General features: G+C 48.7%; 1 long non-coding RNA gene across 1 annotated transcript in view; it reads right to left on the minus strand.

The window, feature by feature from the left end:
* The window catches only part of LOC129388003 (uncharacterized), a 71,053-nt gene extending 55,406 nt beyond the window's left edge, over positions 1-15,647 (minus strand). The window contains exon 1 of the long non-coding RNA XR_011892211.1: positions 15,581-15,647. This is a non-coding gene — a long non-coding RNA (uncharacterized lncRNA). The remainder of the gene's footprint in view (positions 1-15,580) is intronic.
* Between the last annotated feature and the right edge of the window lie 4,294 nt (positions 15,648-19,941).

Here is a 19,941-nt window from a genome sequence, read left to right on the forward strand (position 1 = left end):
GAGGCCGCAGTGTCATCTATGCTGCCCCCCCAGTACCCGTACTTATTTTCAAACAGGTCCGATCACCTCCTGCGCGAGGAGGGGCTTTTGTTTGGTGAGGCTAGCGTTCAGGCCTTAACCAGATCGAAGGTTCGGGAGCTCGCTGCAAAGGCGGTAGTTGCGGGACCGACGTTGTTGAACGATGAAAAAGGGTCAGAGGCGCAGCAAGCTAGTATTCAGAGCACGCCCGAACGGGATAAAATTGAGCCTGTAGCGTTAAAGGCACCAGATACTGGAGAGGAAATTCCCGATGCGGGAAAGTTAGAAGAGCTTCCGGTCGAGCTTCCGGGACTAGGCTCAGTGACGAACAGGAAAGACACCGATCAAGTCATTAGTGACTTAATAAGTAAAGCATCGCTGTCGCCTGAGCAGAAAACCGAACTACACCAGCTCTTACAAGAGTTTCAAGGTCTGTTCTCTGAGAGGCCTGGTAGGACTTCTGTCCTTACTCATGACATAGAACTTACCTCCCCAGAGCCAGTACGATCCAAGGCGTACCGGGTGTCACCCCGCCAGAGCGATATTATGGAGGCTGAGGTAAAGAAAATGCTACAGCTCGGTGTTATTGAAGCGGGTGAGAGTGATTATACCTCCCCTTTGATTTTAGTTGAGGTACCGGGCAAGGAACCTCGTCCTTGCGTCGACTACCGCAGGCTTAATTCCATCACTAAGGATCAAATTTATCCGATCCCTAACATCGAGGAGCGCCTTGAGAGAGTGAGTAGCGCTCAGTTTATTTCCACCCTAGATCTTGTCAGGGGTTATGGGCAGGTTCCACTTACAGAAGAGGCTAGTAGGTATGCGGCGTTCATTTCACCAATGGGGACATTCCGTCCTAAAGTTTTGAGTTTTGGTTTGAAGAACGCGCCATACTGCTTTTCAAGCCTCATGGATAAAGTGTTGCGGGGACAGCAAGAATTCGCTTTACCGTATCTAGACGACGTAGCGATATTCTCCGCATCCTGGCCTGAGCATATGGCCCACTTGCGGGCAGTGCTAACCCGCCTGCGCGATGCGGGCTTGACAGTCAAGGCTCCCAAGTGCCAGTTAGCACAGGCCGAGGTTGTCTACCTCGGACACGTGATTGGTCGGGGTCGTCGCCGCCCCTCTGAAATAAAGGTGGCCGCTGTGCGAGACTTCCCGCAACCGCGCACGAAGACCGATATTCGGTCGTTCTTAGGTGTCGCCGGCTACTATCAGAGGTACATCCCCAGGTACTCTGATATCGCGGCTCCCTTGACGGATGCTCTAAGAAAGACAGAGCCGCAAACAGTCGTCTGGGATGAGACGAAGGAAAGAGCTTTTAGCGCCCTAAAGAGCGCCCTAACAAGCCAGCCTGTGCTACGATCGCCCGACTACACAAAAGGGTTCGTTGTTCAGTGTGATGCTAGTGAGCGAGGCATGGGCGTTGTACTGTGCCAACGGGAAAATGGAGAAGTAGAACACCCCGTCCTGTATGCTAGTCGTAAGCTGACCAGTCGTGAGCAGGCGTATAGCACCACCGAGAAAGAGTGTGCGTGTATCGTGTGGGCCGTTCAGAAATTGTCATGTTACCTAGCTGGCTCGAGGTTTATCATTGAGACGGATCACTGCCCTCTCCAATGGCTGCAGACCATCTCTCCCAAAAATGGCCGCCTCCTGCGCTGGAGCCTCGCTTTGCAACAATATTCCTTTGAGGTGCGTTACAAAAAGGGGAGTCTCAACGGTAACGCCGATGGCTTAAGTCGAAGCCCCTAACGTGGGAATCAGCCTCAAAATTGCTTGTTACTGATGTTTTTCTTCCTGAGGCAGGATTTTTAACCTATTGCTTTTGTGTAGTGTTTCAAAGTGATGATGTGCTTTCTAGTGCAATTTTTCGATTTGTGGACGCGTTCTGAGTGCTGCTAAACTACTGTAAGGAACTAGGCAGCAGTAAAAAAGGGGAAAGAGCCTGGCAGGGCTTAGTGAGGGTTGTGCCGTGCTTGCTGACTGAGCGGTTGACTTTTGGCGTGGTTCTAACGCTTGCCGGAAACGAGAACAAAAATGTCAACTCTCCCGAAGTCACTTTGCAGTGTCCTGTGTGCACCTGAACGTGAGAACGAGGCCTTCTCTGTGCGCTGCGCTCAAGAAACGCCCAAGGACGCCCAACTTCGGTTATGAGCATCATCGAGCGACATCCCTCCGGACAGCGGATGCAGTCCCCTGACCTTCGGGATCTCCTTCCCCCGGCGGGGCGGTCTGTTACGTTTCGCCTACAACGCGCGGTAATGCCGGCGCGGATGCAACGGACGCCGGGGCTTTGTTCAAAGCGGCGGACATTTTGGCCCGTCCGACGCCGCCGCAACGCCTACCCGCCAAGCGTGTCCAGGCGTGTTTCAGTGCCACGTGTCTTCGTGTGTGTGTGTGTGTTTGTGCCCACGCTTGTCAAAGCGCGGCATCAGGGGAGCGGAGCTCCCCAAGTGAAGGTTGGCGATGCGTCACTACACTCGGTTCAGCAGGTGTCTCGGCTCGACAGTTCGCGCCGTCGTGGGGTCATGCTCCGCCGTCCCGTGACCTTCATCCCGTGACCTTCATCCCGTGACCTTCTCTTTTGGACCGCGACGTCGAGGGTATAAGAGCAGCTGCCCCCGGACGCCAGGAGAGAGGCTCCGATTTGTACTGTTGAGTTACGTGCTCTCCCGTCTCTCCACTTCGGTCGACCTGACCGGCCGCTCTTTTGCTATGTTAGAATAAACAAGTTGTTCTGTTACCAGTCTTCTCTTGCTTTGCCGGGACCTTCGGATGCTTCCAGTGCCCCAGGCCGCCAGGCCAACGCTACCCTTGGGGCTTGCGACCCATTGGCAATAACGGGCGTCAGCACCTAGACCCCATCAACTCGTGCCAGCGGTGCGATTACAACAATATATATATATATATATATATATATATATATATATATATATTAGCACTGAACCTGTATTTGTATGATTTGCCCTCTCCTGTAAAAATCCCAAGACGGGATTGACAGTATTCCGAAATAAATGAAAATATAGAATCATCGCGCTATAGCAATCCGCTCAAGGAGCGCGCATTGCACGCCGGCGTGGCTCCTTGAGTGTATACTGTGCAGTGCGTTGCGGTGGCGCGCACGTTGCTCGGGTCACCGCTGTCCACCGTCCCTGAAACAGGCGTTCAGAACAAAATGCAGCTCATCTATAGTCCCTTCAACCCATTATGAAAAGTGGCTCAAGAGTCACCCTTTGAAATAAAAGTATTGCTAATCACCACTTTCCAGGAGTGTAGCGCAATGAAATCACGCCGTTTATGTATCACACTGCACGTATAGAGTGGTTGAATGTAAGCAACGTGATAGCTGTTTTGGGGAGAGGTCCGCACAAAACGTGAAAACGCCTTCTTTGCTTGAATGAATGCACCGCGATGGTTCAGCGCATATCCCTTTCTATACATGCCTGGTGTTGCGTACTCCAGGGTAGCGTATCGTGCTGCTGCCGATTTGTAGCGACGTTCGATTATCGAAGCTCGACCGACGTTACTATTGGGTAGCGTGGCGTTGTCGGCGGGCTGCAGGCATCCAGTAGACCATGGCGACCAGGCAAGGACGAGACGATTTCTAGTACTTGCACGGTTTATTCAAAGGTTGGTGAAAGATGATAAGAAGAGAACGAAGTGTTCTAAAAGTACATTTCGGAGCCCCTTAAATAGGCTCTCTACAATTGTGGGAGGAACCTTGCTCCCGTCGACGTCACGTGACTGGCACAGAGTCTGGTTTGTGGATGGGCGTCCCGCCTCCGTAGATACCAAGCCTGCAGCAAGGAAAGAGCGTCCCGCCTCCGTAGATACCAAGCCGCAGGTCCGGAATTGTAGACGCTTATCCTTCTCTTTTGCTCGTTGCTGGTTCGCGGAAAGGGTGTCCCGCCTCCGTAGATACCAAGCCGACGCAAGGAAAGAGCGTCCCGCCTCCGTAGATACCAAGCCGACGCAAGGAAAGAGCGTCCCGCCTCCGTAGATACCAAGCCGACGCAAGGAAAGAGCGTCCCGCCTCCGCAGATACCAAGCCGACGCAAGGAAAGAGCGTCCCGCCTCCGTAGATACCAAGCCGACGCAAGGAAAGAGCGTCCCGCCTCCGTAGATACCAAGCCGACGCGAGGAAAGAGCGTCCCGCCTCCGTAGATACCAAGCCGACGCAAGGAAAGAGCCTCCCGCCTCCGTAGATACCAAGCCGACTCAAGGAAAGAGCGTCCCGCCTCCGTAGATACCAAGCCGACGCAAGGAAAGAGTGTCCCGCCTCCGTAGATACCAAGCCTGCAGCAAGGAAAGAGCGTCCCACCTCCGTAGATACCAAGCCGCAGGTACGGAATTGTAGACGCTTATCCTTCTCTTTTGCTAGTTGCTGGTTCGCGGAAAGGGTGTCCTGCCTCCGTAGATACCAAGCCGACGCAAGGAAAGAGCGTCCCGCCTCCGTAGATACCAAGCCGCAGGCCCGGGATCGTAGACGCTTATCCTTCTCTTTCGCGCTTTGCTGGTTCGCGGAAGTTCTCCTGTAGAGCTTGACAGTTCGAGGAAAGGGTCCCTCTAAAGTCGCACAGACACAAAAGGGGCCTGTAAACACTGCGGGGTGTCCGCCAGACCGGCATACATTCGAGACAACCATGGCGAATTAGGAAGTCACTTTGTTTCGATTCGGCATGGTGGTCGAGAATCGATTTTGCACGGGGTGCTAGACGTCAACCGTAACACTGGGCACCACCACCGAGTTCGGATGGTGGTGGAATGCAAGAACGACCCGCCGTGGTTGCTCAGTGGCTATGGTGTTAGGCTGCTGAGCATGAGGTCGCGGGATCGAATCCCGGCCACGGCGGCCGCATTTCGATGGGGGCGAAATGCGAAAACACCCGTGTACTTAGATTTAGGTGCACGTTAAAGAACCCCAGGTGGTCGAAATTTCCGGAGTCCCCCACTACGGCGTGCCTCATAATCAGAAAGTGGTTTTGGCACGTAAAACCCCATAATTTAATTTTTTTTTAATGCAAGAACGCTCGTGTGCCGAAATGTTCGTGCACGTTAAAGACCTCCACTGGTAGAGAATTTCCAACACGGAGGCAACGAGAGACGCCGTGTTGGTTTAGGACATTTATTCACATCAATCAATATTTCTTTGAATTTTATACGAGTTTTCTGCTGAGACAGTAGAAAAGAAGAAATAAAGCTACTAACAGGACACTGTTGTCTGCTTCTTATTTTTACTTTTTTTACCGCAAGTTTCACTGCTATTTTGCGCTTTCGCGACACTTGTTTTTGTAGACGGCCAAACCGTGCGAAAGGCTGCACCGTCGTTGTGCGCAGCGTGTTGACCTCCTGAGGGGCACCGCGACAGCGCGCAAAAATGTTATGCGTCCAGCTCTATACAGGGTGTCCCAACTATATCATGCACCAAAATTTAAAAATATCCAACTGCCACATAGCTGGACCGAACCGAGGTAATTTGGTTTGCCGTCGCTTGGAGTTACTCGGAGTATTTTTTTTATTCTGCTTAATTACGTAATTAGTCTTAACTAATCAACTTCTCAAATATTATAGTTACATGAAAAGTGCCAATGAGAAAATTGTAGAGCAGCATGAAAAGCTCACGGTACAGCTTTCTGTTGCTCAATACGTACTGCATAAAAGTGTTTTTCCGAACGTGAAAGAAGCCCTCGAATAGACGGAAAGTGCCTCGAGCAGCCAGTGGCGCGGCTAGGCGTGCGGTGGACTGTGTCCCCGTCGCAGGTGGTTTTCGCAGGCGGTTTTGTCGGCCCGGGCGGGCGTGGCCGCCCGGGCCGACCGGAGTAGAACGCCCCCTCCCTATCCTTCCCCCGGAGCCTATAGCGCGCGGCGGAAGGACCGAGCTTCCTCCACACTTTCCTCCGTTGCGTGCACGAGATTGAGCCGCCATCGCCGGCCTCACCCTCGCAAGCATTCACTCGCACATACAGCGTACGGGGCGCGGTGACTACTTCATCGGCCTTGGATTTATACGGAACCTCACGGCGACGGCAGCGGCGACGCAGACGGCAGAAATGCGGCTGGAGTGTCGATATAATTGCTATCGCACACACACACACACAAAAAAGTTCATATGCGGCAAACAGGAACGGGTGAGCTTAGCCGTGCCCGAGTTCACCTTGAGGAATACGCGAGCTTTCGTTGAGGGGCACCGTATCTTCTCCTATTTCCCGGAACTGCATTTCTCGCCACTGTTCCCTCTTGACCGATATCCTTCTTAAACCATACGTATCAGCGCAGGGCATAGCAAAGTGGTGACGAGTGTCTCAGGATACTGACTATATAGAACTCGAGACAAAGAGATAAATTGTTCGAAGGAAGGCAGATAGGTCGACCTGAGCTATAGCGCGCTCTAGCCTGCTACTCTGCACAGGGGGAGGGGGGAACGGCTACGTAAAGGCTGGATGAGGGGTGATGATGAGATAGAAGAACGATGCACAACGATGAAGGCAAGTTCATCATTCTCATGGTTATCAACTAAGTCCAAAAAACTCATTCGGAAGTGTCATGCGCTCCTGCCCCGTTAGGTGGTAGTCCGTCAGGTCAGCCATAATGGATAGATTCAAAGAGAGTTTTCGCATTTGGCAATGGAACTGCAGAGGGTATTCTAACAAAAAAGCCCCTCTGCAGCAGTTTTTCAGGTCTTTTGCTGCGAAACCTCAGGTCATTGCTCTAAAGGAAACATTAGGGCCGTTTCGGGCCGGCCCGGGGGGCGAGGGATTTGCACCTTGATCGATAAACGGCTAACTCATATAACCCACGACCTCAAGCTGGCGAGTAGTAGAATCGAATATGTCATAGTTGAGATCCTGCTCGACGTTCCGCAGCGGAATCAGCGCAGAAACAGCGTGTTCGTCCTCAATATATATAGCAACCCCAGAGACTCGCTCCAGCAGTTCAAGACCATTCTCAAGAAGGCGACCGACTTGGCCGGCCTTCGACCCTTCGTCGTCGTCGGCGACTTCAACGCACCATATGGCATCTGGGGTTATGTCTACGACACTACCAAGGGGCGCAGCCTGTGGCAAGATGCCAACGATATGGACCTCACTCTGGTCACTGACAAGAATTTTCCTACGCGCATTGGCAACTCCATCAGCCGGGACTCGACACCCGACCTCGCCTTCGTGAGGAACATCGAGGACGTGGGTTGGGAGAACACCGCTATGGAGTTCGGCAGCGACCACTACATTCTCGAGACCAACTTCAATGTGTCTCGGAGTAGGGTCAGGAAATTCACGTTCATCGATTGGGACCATTTTCGCAAGATTCGTGACGAACCCGGGAGAGCCAGGGCACCCGCCACTCTCGAAGTATGGTGTGAATGCATCCGGAACGACGCTTCCGCGGCCACCAAGAAAGTGGAAACAGATCTCGACGTCGAGCGGATGGACAGCAGACTCGCCCACCTGATCGAGGCCAAAACCGCCATGCTCCACCGATGGAAGGGTCAAAGGCTCAATCGCAGACTCCGAAAGAAGATTTCGGAGCTCAACAAGGTCATCGATGATCACTGCAAGGCGCTATGGCAGCAGCAGTGGGACGAGCTCTGCAAATCCATCGACGGACAGATGCGCAACGGCAAATCCTGGGGTATGCTGAAGCACCTTCTCGATGAAAGCGGCTCGAAGTCAAATCAAAGGCATACGTCGGCCCGGGCCCTTCACGAAGCCACCAGGTCTAACACGGTCGATGAACTCGTCGCAAAACTCATAGAGAAGTACCTGCCTGTCCGTCGCAACGGAGATCCGTCGACCCAACTCCCGGACTACCGAGGCCCTTCACGCCCATAGCTTCATGAAGACTTCTCCATTGCCGAGTTCAGACAGGCCATCTTCGCGCTCAATCGCAAGTCTGCGCCGGGTCCGGACGGAGTCACCAACAGAATGTTGAGAAACCTCGACGACACGTCGATTGTCTTTCTGACCGACAAGATAAACGAGTCCTGGAAGAGCGGCATTGTACCTGCGGAATGGAAGACGGCCTGCACGGTGCTCATTCCCAAGCCCGGCAAGGCCCCGAACATCGAAAACTTGAGGCCGATTTCTCTGACCTCCTGCGCCGGCAAGGTCATGGAGCGCGTCGTCCTGAACAGGCTTAACGGGTACCTCGAAGACAACGAGGTTTACACGTACAACATGATCGGCTTCCGCGCCGGACTCTCAACGCAGGATGCCATGAAACTAATCAAGCATCAGATTGTGGATGGCCGTTCCAGAGACGTCAAGGCTCTGCTCAGTCTGGACCTCGAGAAGGCTTTCGACAACGTGCTCCACACCTTCATCGTCAAGACAATTTCAGACCTGGGTCTCGGTTCCAGATTCCACAACTACGTCAGCTCTTTTCTAACTGACAGGAAGGCCAAGCTTCGCATTGGAGACTTCCGCTCCGCAGATGTGCCCCTGGGAGGGTGGGGCACTCCTCAGGGCGCCGTCATCTCCCCAACACTGTTTAACATCTGTATGATTGGTCTTTCCGAGAGGTTGGCGCACGTCGAGGACGTCAAGCACACCATTTACGCCGATGATGACATCACCATATGGTGCTCCCGCTGCTGCGAGGGCAGAGTTGAAGAAGCCATGCAGGAGGCGATCGACGTGATCGAGGAGTATCTCCGCCCCACCGGACTTCGATGCTCCCCCGCCAAGTCGGAGCTCCTACTTTACAGAAAAGAGAAGGGAGGCAGACCCAAAGATTGGAAGCCAGTCTCTGAAAGCAGCATCAGACTTTGCACTTGTGACGGGGGAGTGATACCCAGGGTCAACGTTATTCGGGTCCTGGGCATGTTTGTCGAATTCAACGGCGGGAACGGAACTGCTCTCCGCAAGATCATCGCAAAGACGGACAACGCTTTCCGCCTCGTTCGCAGAATCGCAAACCGGAATCGCGGCATGAAGGAAACGAATCTTCTCAGGCTGATCAATGCCTTCGTACTCTGCCACCTCGCGTACACGATTTCTATACACAACTGGCTCAGAGCGGAGCGAGACAAGCTCAACGTTCTTATCCGCAATATAGTCAAGAGGGCTATCGGGCTACCCATCAGGACCCATACCGAGGATCTCTTGAAGCTGGGGGTACATAACACCGCTGAGGAGACTGCCGAAGCCCAAGAACGCGCGCAACTCAGTCGCCTGGCCACCACAGCAGCAGGTAAACGCATCCTCGAAGAGCTGGGTTACCACCCTGCGGAATTCTCGATGGCCAGTATCCCGATCCCTAGGTGCATTCGAGACAAGCTCGTAGTGGCCCCTGTGCCCCGAAACGTCCATCCCGTCCAGAACGAGGGCAGACGCAAGGCCAGAGCAGCAGCCATCCTCAAACAGATCAAGCGACACGACATTAGCGCAAGCTTCGTCGACGCTGCGGAGTACAGTGACGGGAAGACCTTTGCCGTCGTTGTGGTCGGCTCGAGCGGAAACACTTCCAATAGCGCCTTGATTCGCACTTCAGACCCCGGAGTCGCCGAGCAAGTCGCCATCGCCCTCGCCCTGCTAGACGGTCGTGGGTCCGAAATCTATAGTGATTCCAAAACGGCAGTTAGGGCTTTTTAGAAGGGTTGCATCGCCAAGGAAGCTGTTCGTCTTCTTAGCGGCTCGAGTCCACATGCTCTCACAAACCATTCAATTCACTGGTTTCCCGCTCACGTAGGATCGGTCGAGGGTGCTCCCCCGAACCTCAATGAGTCTGCCCACGAGGCTGCGCGTGACCTCACCGACCGCGCTTCCTCTATAAGGAGCACTGACTCCCCTTCTCTCTACGGTCACAGGGACGCTCCCGCTACTCACAACGAGATTATTAAATATTTCTACATGTCCAGAAGGGTCTTTCCACCCCCTCACCCCAAGTTGAATAAGGCGCAAGCCGTTTCGCTTAGGCTCCTACAGACCAGCACATATCCGTGTCTGTCCGCTCTCCACGAGGCTTACCCCGACGTGTATCGCGACGACGCCTGCCCGTCCTGCGGCCAGACCTCCACTCTACCTCACATGCTCTGGGAGTGCGGGTCGACATACCCCAAGTTCACCAAGGAGGAGTGGGACTCGCATCTGCGTAGCCCCGCTCTAGAAAAGCAAATCCTGGCCGTCCAGCGTGCCCGCGACCGGGCCGGTGGGTGCGAACTTCCTTGGATGTCTCGAATGTCGAAGCTGTGTGTGGGTGCTCAGAGGTCCGGGCCGTGTATGCCGGCCCTGATTAAGAGCAATCGCTCCCGCCGTGATTGCAAGCCGTGCCTCAGAGAAATTGTTTCTGTACCTACGAGACGACAAGGTAATGTTTCTTTTTTTTTTTGCCGCGCTGATCACAGAGCCCTTGGGCGCGAGACTTGATTGGGCTAAGAGTGCAAGTGAAACCTGGAGAATAAGGACAATACAAACACACACACACACACAAACAAAAATACACACGCGCGCGCGCACAGACGCACTCGCTGACCCAAGGTCGCGCTTTGATTATTGTATAAAGTAGCCCAAATGCGATTAGTATGCTTTTTTATGTGTTTACTCAAAGCTCACTGACTCAATACCAGCGTGCGCTGGTATTGAGCGCCTACTGCCACTCATGACGCGGTTATTAAAGCGACAGAGATATATATTCTGCCCCAATTAGGACGCATAGCTTGCCAGTACTTAGTCGTCTAGCCAAAGAGAGAGAGTGAGAAATGGAAGCTCTCTTGGTATAACGAACAAGATATTTTCAAGCGCCGTGTTTCTTTATCATGAGGGCGCTTCTATTTCAATCCCGATAGGCCGTATGTCGCCTGGCGAGTGCTGGCGCATAAGAGGTGCGTGCAGTTTCCACTACGCATAAAACAGAACTGTGGGCACTTGGGCAATGGATCAGGTTCAGTGGTTACCGTGTTCAGTACGTGCAGTTCGGCGATTCGAATCCTGTCGCCAGACGAGTTTCGGTATTATGTTTCCTTCAATAAGCGGAGAGGGACACCGGGTTTCACAACGATAAGCTTAACGTACGGAGCGCCAGTTGCGCTTCAGCGTCACGTGCGCTTATGCATGCAATTATTTTTCCTTCCTTTCCTTGTTTTTCTTAGTCTGTTGACTTGTTATGAGAGTGTGATGTAATTTTCTTTCTTGTTTTTATAGCGTTAGCTTTTCTTAGCTCGTTGCTCAGTTTTGTGCCGTTCGCTCCGTCCACAGTGGTGCGTCTATCCTGGAGATAGTGCGGTTTACAGTTCCCTTGAGTATTTGCGGCTGGGTATATGACACTGGCTATGTCACATCATGCCTCTGGGTATGTGCTATCGTCGTCCTGCCGTCGTCGTCAATGCCGTCATTGTCACGCCATTGTCGTCACACAGTCGTTGTTATGCAGTCGTCGTCATCCAATACTCGTCACACCGTGGTCGTCATGCCATCATTGTCATACAGTCGTCGTCACGCTACCGTCGTTATACTATCCGTACTATTTCAGAACCGTCATCCCATTGTGGTCCCCCCGTCGTCGTCAATGCCGTCGTTGTCACGCCGTCGTCGTCACACAGTAGTTGTTGTGCAGTCGTCGTCATCCAAAACTCCTCACGCCGTCGCCGTCGTGCCATCATTGTCACACAGTCGTCGTCATACCATTGTCCTGATTCCGTCGTCGTCAGGCTAACGTCGTTATACTATCCGCAATATTTCAGAACCGTCATCCCATTGTGGTCCCTCCGTCGTCATCATGCCGTCATTGTCACGCCATTGTCGTCACACAGTCGTTGTTATGCAGTCGTCGTCATCCAATACTCGTTACACCCTCGTGGTCATCTCAAATAATATGTACAAAACACGTAATACTTCATAGGGTTTAGGGGTTTTACATTAGGGGTGGACAATAGTTACATTAGGGAGGACAATAGGGTGGACAACAGAGCAGAAGATGTAGAATGTTTTCCTTGAAGCGGTTTGAGCTGGAGTGATGCATGGCGCCAGCGGGAAGGCCATTCGAGCCTTTCGAGGAGCGCGCACACACAAAAGGAATATAAAAAGAAGTTGAATATATTATATATACCGGGTGTTTCAGCGAACACTAAATTTTTTTGATTGCCTGTGGCAGATAGCATAATTCTAGTCCATGAGCTGGTCTACTCAAAGAGGCGGACATTACTTGGGAAAGAAATTGAAATGCATAATTGACTAATTAACAAAAACACTATATCATTACCTTATGGCACATATTGCACTTTACTAATTCTAGCCGGGGAGTTCGCAACTTGGAACGAATGGACAGGATGACACCAGTTTTAAGATATTAATTCTCGAACTTTGCGGAGAAATGCACTGGCGCTCCAGTTACTTTTGTGCTTCAATGCAACGACGTTTTGTTAGGAAAGTATGTGGAACGATAGTGCCTTCTTACCGCAAATTGGACGGCGCATATCTCATAAATACTCACACGATTCTTTTCAAGTGGATATGCCTTGCAGCGGCACACGCTAGAATTTGTAAATTGGAATATGTGCCATAAGGCCATTAGTTAAAACTTAATTATCAATTTTTTGCTAGTTAGTCAATTATGCATTTCACTTTTTGTGAAAGTAATGTCCGCCTCTTCGAGTAGACCAGTTCAGGGAATAGAATTGTGGCAATTTGTGGCCACAGGCAATTTTTAAATATAATTGAAAGGGTTCGCTGAATGAAACACTTTGTATATATATATATATATATATATATATATATATATATGTATATAATACGTACGATATGGGTAGTGCTGATTAGAAACAGTTCGTAGCCACCACAGTAACTCAGTATCTATCTATCTATCTATCTATCTATCTATCTATCTATCTATCTATCTATCTATCTATCTATCTATCTATCTATCTATCTATCTATCTAAAGGTTTATGTAACCTAACCACGTGAATCCATCACCGTAAAGGTAAAGCTATGAACGTGGTAAAGGCTTCAACTGACAGTCACTAAGATATTGCAGGCCGAATCCGCACGGTTCTCCACATGCGATAAAATGGTTCGTGATTGGCCCATACCCCATTAGTGCCTTGAGCGCCGGGTGATCACAATGGACAACCATACGTGCCCATGGTGGTGGTGCGAAACACATGGTGAATGTTTCAAAGAAATGTTTCGCCCCTTCTCTATCAGGAGCTGCCCCGCTTTTATAAATATTTATTTTTCTTTCGATTTGAAACAGATTGTGCACATGCCGACACGAATAACAAATATTACCAGTTCTTGTCTAGACCGTGTTTTCGTTTCCGACGCAGCCAGCGAGCTAGGATATACGGTTGAGATTGTAGCGGGTATATCCGATCATGAAGCAGTTTTCTGTAGGAGCCAACTGCTCTGTCGTGTCCCACATGTGTCATTCAAAGCGTTTCTTGATTACAACAAAGCTCACTACGAAACCATAGTAGGCAGCCTCGAAGTAGGTTATGACGACAATGTTACTAGAAGTACGGAGGGTAAGTCAAGTGTTAACGATCTGTGGTTTCATTTCAAGAACACCGCGCTGACGTGTATAAAGAAATATGTTGCTCAAAGACTTAGAAAAATGGAAAAAACAACTTGCGCGTCAGGTGCTTCAGCTAAAACGTCGAGTGAAACGACTATCTCGTGCTCACTCTAAATCTGTCCCAGGAACCTACCTGTCTATTCGCCATAGCTTGCGGGCTAAAATTAAAGCTTCCAAATTCCACTTCTTTAATGTTAAGAGGTACAACTTTATCACATCGAACCCTAAAAATTCTGGTGGCATCTTAAAGAGAAGAAGAACCCTGTGAAAAATATACGCGCAAAGTACAAGGTCGTACCTGAGTCTGCTGATGTGCCTGCAGTATTAAGTGATTATTTTTCTTCGGTCTTTTCCACCCGCAGTGACGAGGCCGTGGATTTCCAAACCTCACCCATCGAAATCCCAGAAATAATGATTACTGAAGAGGGCATCTTTGCCACATTGCTTAATCTAGACACAAAAAAGTCCACTGGACCAGATGATATTCCCAATGAATTTCTTTACAAGTACGCAGAGTGGTTCTCCAAATATATGTATGTTATATTTAATTTAAGCTTACTCAAAGAAGAGCTGTCTAATGATTGGAAACTACCCAAGGTAATTCCTATGTTCAAATCAGGGGATAAGCTTTCCGTTGCCAAATATAGACCTGTTTCTTTATAAAGCACCTACAGTAAGGTACTGGAACATTCCATTTTAAAACACTTGTTTACGCACTTAGAGGGCAACAACTTCTCTGAAACTCAGCACGGTTTTCGCAGGGGCCTGTCAACAGTTACTCAACCGATTCATGCAACAAACGAGTTTATTGCAGCTTTGGACAGAGATGAACAGCTAGATATATTTTTTTCTGGATTTCGAGAAGGCGTTTGATCGCGCCACGAATAACAAACTAATGTAGAAAATCCTACACTTATTAAAATATGAACAAATTGTGCGCTGGCTTGACTGTTATTTGTCGAACAGGAGCCAAGTTGTTCATATTGTCAGTTCCTGCAGGTCTTCCCATATTGCAGTACTGTCCGGCGTTCCGCAGGGACCTGTCCTCACTCCCCTGCTTTTTCTCATATTCTTGAATGACTTGAGATTCGACTTTCAGGCCGGCTGCCGCTTTTTCGCGGACGACAGCCTTATACATGATAGCGTTAAATCAGAGGATGGGCATATTGCTCTTACCAATTACTTAACATCGATCTTTAATTGGTGCAGCGCCTGGAGTATGCAACTCAATTATTCTAAATGTGTCGAAATGTCTTTAAGAGGAAGTTTTAGCTCGGATGCTCCTGTCTAAATATATGTAAAAGGAGAATTCGTTTTTCTCGGCAACCACTGCACCAAATTTGGCGAGGTTTGTTGCATTTAAAAGAAAAACTAGTGACTGTTGGTTTTGAATTTTTTATTTAAGTCGTCATTTTTTTATTCAAAAGTACCAATTTCAAAAATTTTCAGAAAACGAAACAATCAAGTTTACAACTCTGTAACTCAACAATGAAAAATTATATCATAATTATGTGAATTGCATCTAATACTAACACCTAAAGCGGATAAAAGTGATATGTTACACATGAATCTGAAAAAATTCAGCAATAGGGAAATACAGCTTTTGCACAAAGCTTGTACACAACGTCACAAATTCACGTAAGATATAAAATGACATATCAAATTTGTTCGCGTTCAATGACCTAGTGGATGCTGTTTACAGAACCGCGATATTGGTTCTTGATGCAGAGTTATTAGTTTGTAAACTTTGTGCTTCCATTTTTTCCGAACTTTCGAATTTTTGAAAATCTTTTTAATAAAATTCAGGTCCTAAATAGAAATTCCGCTTCCAACAGTCACTAGAATTTACCTTCTCTCTCAAATGCGACAAATCTCATTAAAATCGGTCCAGGAGTTATCTCAGAAAAACATTTTTGCGTTTTACATGTATTTGAATAAACCGCGTCGGAGTTGGGCCCGAACTAAAGCTTCCTCTTAACGCTTACAAAAAGTCCAATTAACTATACTTACTATATTAACATCCCTCACCAGAACAGGAATTGGCCTACCTGGTGGAGTATTCGGCCACAACCTCCCTGATGATGTCTACAATTAAACCACGGCCCTCAGTCCCCAGCAGCTGCGGAGCACCTGACCAAGGCGGCAGTCAGACCTGTAATGCAGCAGAGGGTACTAAGAATCTCTGGGTCCGGACAGGCCGCCAATAAAAACTGGCCCTGTCAACTTTTAACAGCCGAACTCTGTCGAGTGAGGCTAGTTTAGCAGGACTCTTTGAGGAACTATCAGACGTTGTTTGGGATATTATCGGCCTTAGTGATATTAGAAGAACTGGTGAGGCTTGTACATTACTAAATAACGGCCATGTCGTCTGCTATAGAGGTCTCCCTGATAAGAAGCAATACGGGGTAGGATTCCTAATCCACAAGGACATAGCGGGCAGCATTGACGAATTCTACAGCATTAATGAGAGGGTAGCAGTAGTCGTAATCAAACTTAATAAGGGGTATAGATTAAAGGTAGTACAAGCCTACGCTCCAACGTCCAGTCACGACGATGAGGAAGTAGATCAGTTTTATGAAGACGTTCAATTAGCGATGAGAAAAGTGCAAACTCGGTATGCAGTAGTAATGGGTGACTTCAATGCAAAAGTGGGGGAAAAGCAGGCGAGTGAACAGGAAATTGGCAACTACGGCGTCGATTCTAGAAACGCTAGAGGAGAGATGCTGGCAGAATTCGCAGAAAGGAATAAACTGAGAATAATGAACACCTTTTTCAGGAAACGTAGCAACATAAAGTGGACCTGGAAAAGCCCTAATGGTGAAACAAGAAATGAAATTGATTTGATTCTTTCTGCCGATCCCAGCATAGTGAAGGATGTAGAAGTGATAGGTAGGGTAAAGTGCAGTAATCATAGGTTAGTGAGGGCTAAGATTCACCTCAATTTGAACAAAGAAAGAGTAAAATTGGTCAAGAAGAAGCAGGTCAACTTAAAGGCAGTAATAGTAAAAGCAAACAAATTTAGGCTGGTAGATGCAAACAAATATGCTGCCTTAGAACAGAGAGATGATGACGATGACATAGAGGTAATGAATGAAACCGTAACTGGGCTGGCTTCAGAGGCAGCAATTGAAGTGGGAGGCAAGGCACCTAACGCCACCAGTAGGCAAGGGGGAGGAAAGAGAAAAGCAGAAGGCAGGGAGGTTAACCAGAATAACGTTCGGTTGGCTACCCTACACCGGGGTAATGGGAAAGGGGAAAACAATGATCACAGGGAGAGAGAGGATGGAAGGAAAGAAGGAAATTGCGGTGAGTTCACTGACACGTGTGGTCTTACAGAAATTGCATTAATAGTCACAGATGGTCGCACAAGCCCGTAAGTTCGGCGAGTTCCACTCGGTGAGTGAGAGACTGCGTGCCAGGTGTCGAAGCTGCCTTGTGGCGTCTGTCCTCGAAAGCGGAATTGGAACGCTGTGTTCTTGATGTGCTGTGCGAGCCGCGTTATCGGCGGAATCATTGCCACTGATTCCACAATGGCCAGGTACCCATTGAAAAACGACCTCGTGACTTTTTTATTGGACGTGATGGTCAAGTTTCATGATTTCGTATGTCACTTGGTCATGACATCCGTGTCGGAGAACTGACTGCGTGCACTGTAATGCCGGTTTTCAATCACAGAACACAGCTCATTTTCTAGGTCTTTCAGAATCAATGAATTTCAGTGCTCGACGCAGGGCCGTTAGTTCTGCCGCCGTTGATTTCGTGACATGCGATGTCTTGAACCACAGTGTCATTGCTCGCGTTGGTATGACCACCGCACCACCAGAACTGCACGACGTAGTCGATCCATCGGTATAGATGTGCACGTGGTTGCTGTACTTTTCATTCAAAAGACGTAAGCTCAGCTGTTTTAGAGCAGGGACCGGTAGATCTGTCTTCTTCTGTAGTCCTGGAATCATTATATGTACTTGTGGATGGCTCAAACCCCACGGAGGAAACGCTGGCTTGGCCGCAGGTGCGTACCCTGAAGTAAACTACGCACGATGTGCACTGACAGTACCGCTAAATGTCGAGCAGGGCCTTGCAGCAGTGAGGCTCGCCAAGGGGTGGGAAGGGGTCCTAGCATAATGTCTCAGGTGCATACGCATTGTCTCAACGGCAATATGCGTCGTGATTGGGTAATCCTGCGCAAGGGCAATGGTTTCAGCCGTTGATGCACTGCGTGGTAAGCCAAGACATATCTTAAGGGCTTGGGCTTGAATGCTCTGAATCATACGCAGGTTAGTCTTGCAGGTGTTGGATATTGCCAACGAACATCCAACGAACAACGCCATGTACAGCTGTAACATAGCGTGTATAGATACTCCACAACTTTTTCCTGTAAGGAATCTGAACAGGTGACAGATAGCAATCAGCCGCTTTTTGACATAATTCACGTGCGGAGTCCAAGACAGGTCTCTGTCAATTACGACTCCCAAGAACCTGTGACTTCTGCTCTATGGTATAAGTTGTCCGTTAATAGATACGCCGTAAGCAGACATTGGCTTCCTTGTGAATGCTACCATTGCGCACTTTCCGCACTTTCCACCGTTAGGCAAGCTCTCCCAAGTAACAGAAGACCTAATGAAGAAACGACAAAGAATGAAAGTGCCAACTCAAGAGAAAAGATACAATTCGCGGAACTGTCAAAACTGATCAGTAAGGAGAAAATAAATGATATTCGAAATTATAACATGAGAAAGACTGAAGCTGTAAAAAATGGACGCAGCCTGAAACAACTGAGAAGGAAACTTGGCATAGGACAAACCAAGATGTATGCACTGAATGATAAGCAGGGTAATATCATCAGCAATCTGGAAGGTATAATAAGAGCAGCGGAAGAATTCTATACTCACCTGTACAGTACCCAGAGGACTCAGGAGTACTCCATTCGAAACAATAGTGAACAGGATACAGAAACTCCAGCTATAACTAGAGATGAGGTCAGAAGGGCCTTGCAAGACATTAAACGGAAAAAAGCGGCAGGAGAAGATGGACTAACAGTAGATTAATTCAAAGATGTAAGAGACATAATGCTAGAAAAACTGGCGGTTCTCTATACGAAGTGTCTATCGACTGCAATTGTCCCAGAAAACTGGAAGAATGCCAACATTATACTAATCCACAACAAGGGAGACGTTAAAGAACTGGAAAATTATAGGCCCATTAGCTTATTCCCAGTATTATATAAAATATTCACCAAGATAACCTCCAATAGAATAAGGGCGACACTGGACTTTAGTCAACCAAGGGAACAGGCTGATTTCAGGAAGGGATACTCTGCAATGGATCACATCCATGTCATTAACCAGGTTATCGAGAAATCCGCAGAGTACAATAAGCCTCTCTATATGGCTTTCATAGATTACGAAAAAGCATTTGATTCAGTAGAGATACCCGCAGTCATAGAGGCATTGAGTAATAAAGGAGTACAGATCACTCACGTAAATACCCTGGAAAATATCTACACACATTCCACAGCCAACTCAATTCTACACAAGAAAACTAGGAAGATACCTATAAAGAAAGGGGTCAAACAAGGAGACACAATCTCTCCAATGCTATTCACTGCGTCCTTGGAAAAAGTATTCAAGCTATTAAACTGGGAAGGTTTAGGAGTAAGTATCGACGGCGAATACCTCAGCAACCTTCGGTTTGCCGATGACAGTGTTCTATTCAGCAACACTGCAGACGAGTTACAACAAATGATTCAGGCCCTTAACAGGGAGAGTGTAAGAGTGGGGTTGAAGGTTAATGTACAGAAGACAAAGATAATGATGAATAACCGGGCAAGGGAACAAGAGTTCAGGATCGGAAGTCAGCATGCAGAGTCTGTGAAGGAGCACGTTTACCTAGGTCAACTAATCACAGGGAACCCTGACCATGAGAAGGACATTCACAGGATAAAAATGGGTTGGATCGCATACGGCACACATCGTGAGATCCTGACTGGAAGTTTACCGTTATCACTGGAAAGGAAGGCATACAATCAGGGCATTTTACGGGTGCTGACATATGGGGCAGAGACTTGGAGACTGACAAAGAACTTTGAGAACAAGTTAAGGACCGCGCAAAGAGCGATGGAACGAAGAATGCTAGGCATAACTTTAAGAGACAGAAAGAGAGCGGTTTGTATAAGAGAGCAAACGGGTATGGACGATATTCTAATTGACATTAAGAGAAAAAAATGGCGCTGGGCAGGTCCTGAAATGCTCAGATTAGATAACCGTTGGACCATTAGGGTGACAGAATGGGTACCAAGAGAAGGGAAGCGCGGTAGAGGATGGCAGAAGACTAGGTGGTGCGACGCAATTAGGAAATTTGCGGATGCTAGTTGGAATCGGTTGGCGCAGGAGAGGGGTAATTGGAGATC

This window comes from Dermacentor andersoni, chromosome 1 (assembly GCF_023375885.2).
Source record: "Dermacentor andersoni chromosome 1, qqDerAnde1_hic_scaffold, whole genome shotgun sequence".
NCBI lineage: Eukaryota > Metazoa > Arthropoda > Arachnida > Ixodida > Ixodidae > Dermacentor > Dermacentor andersoni.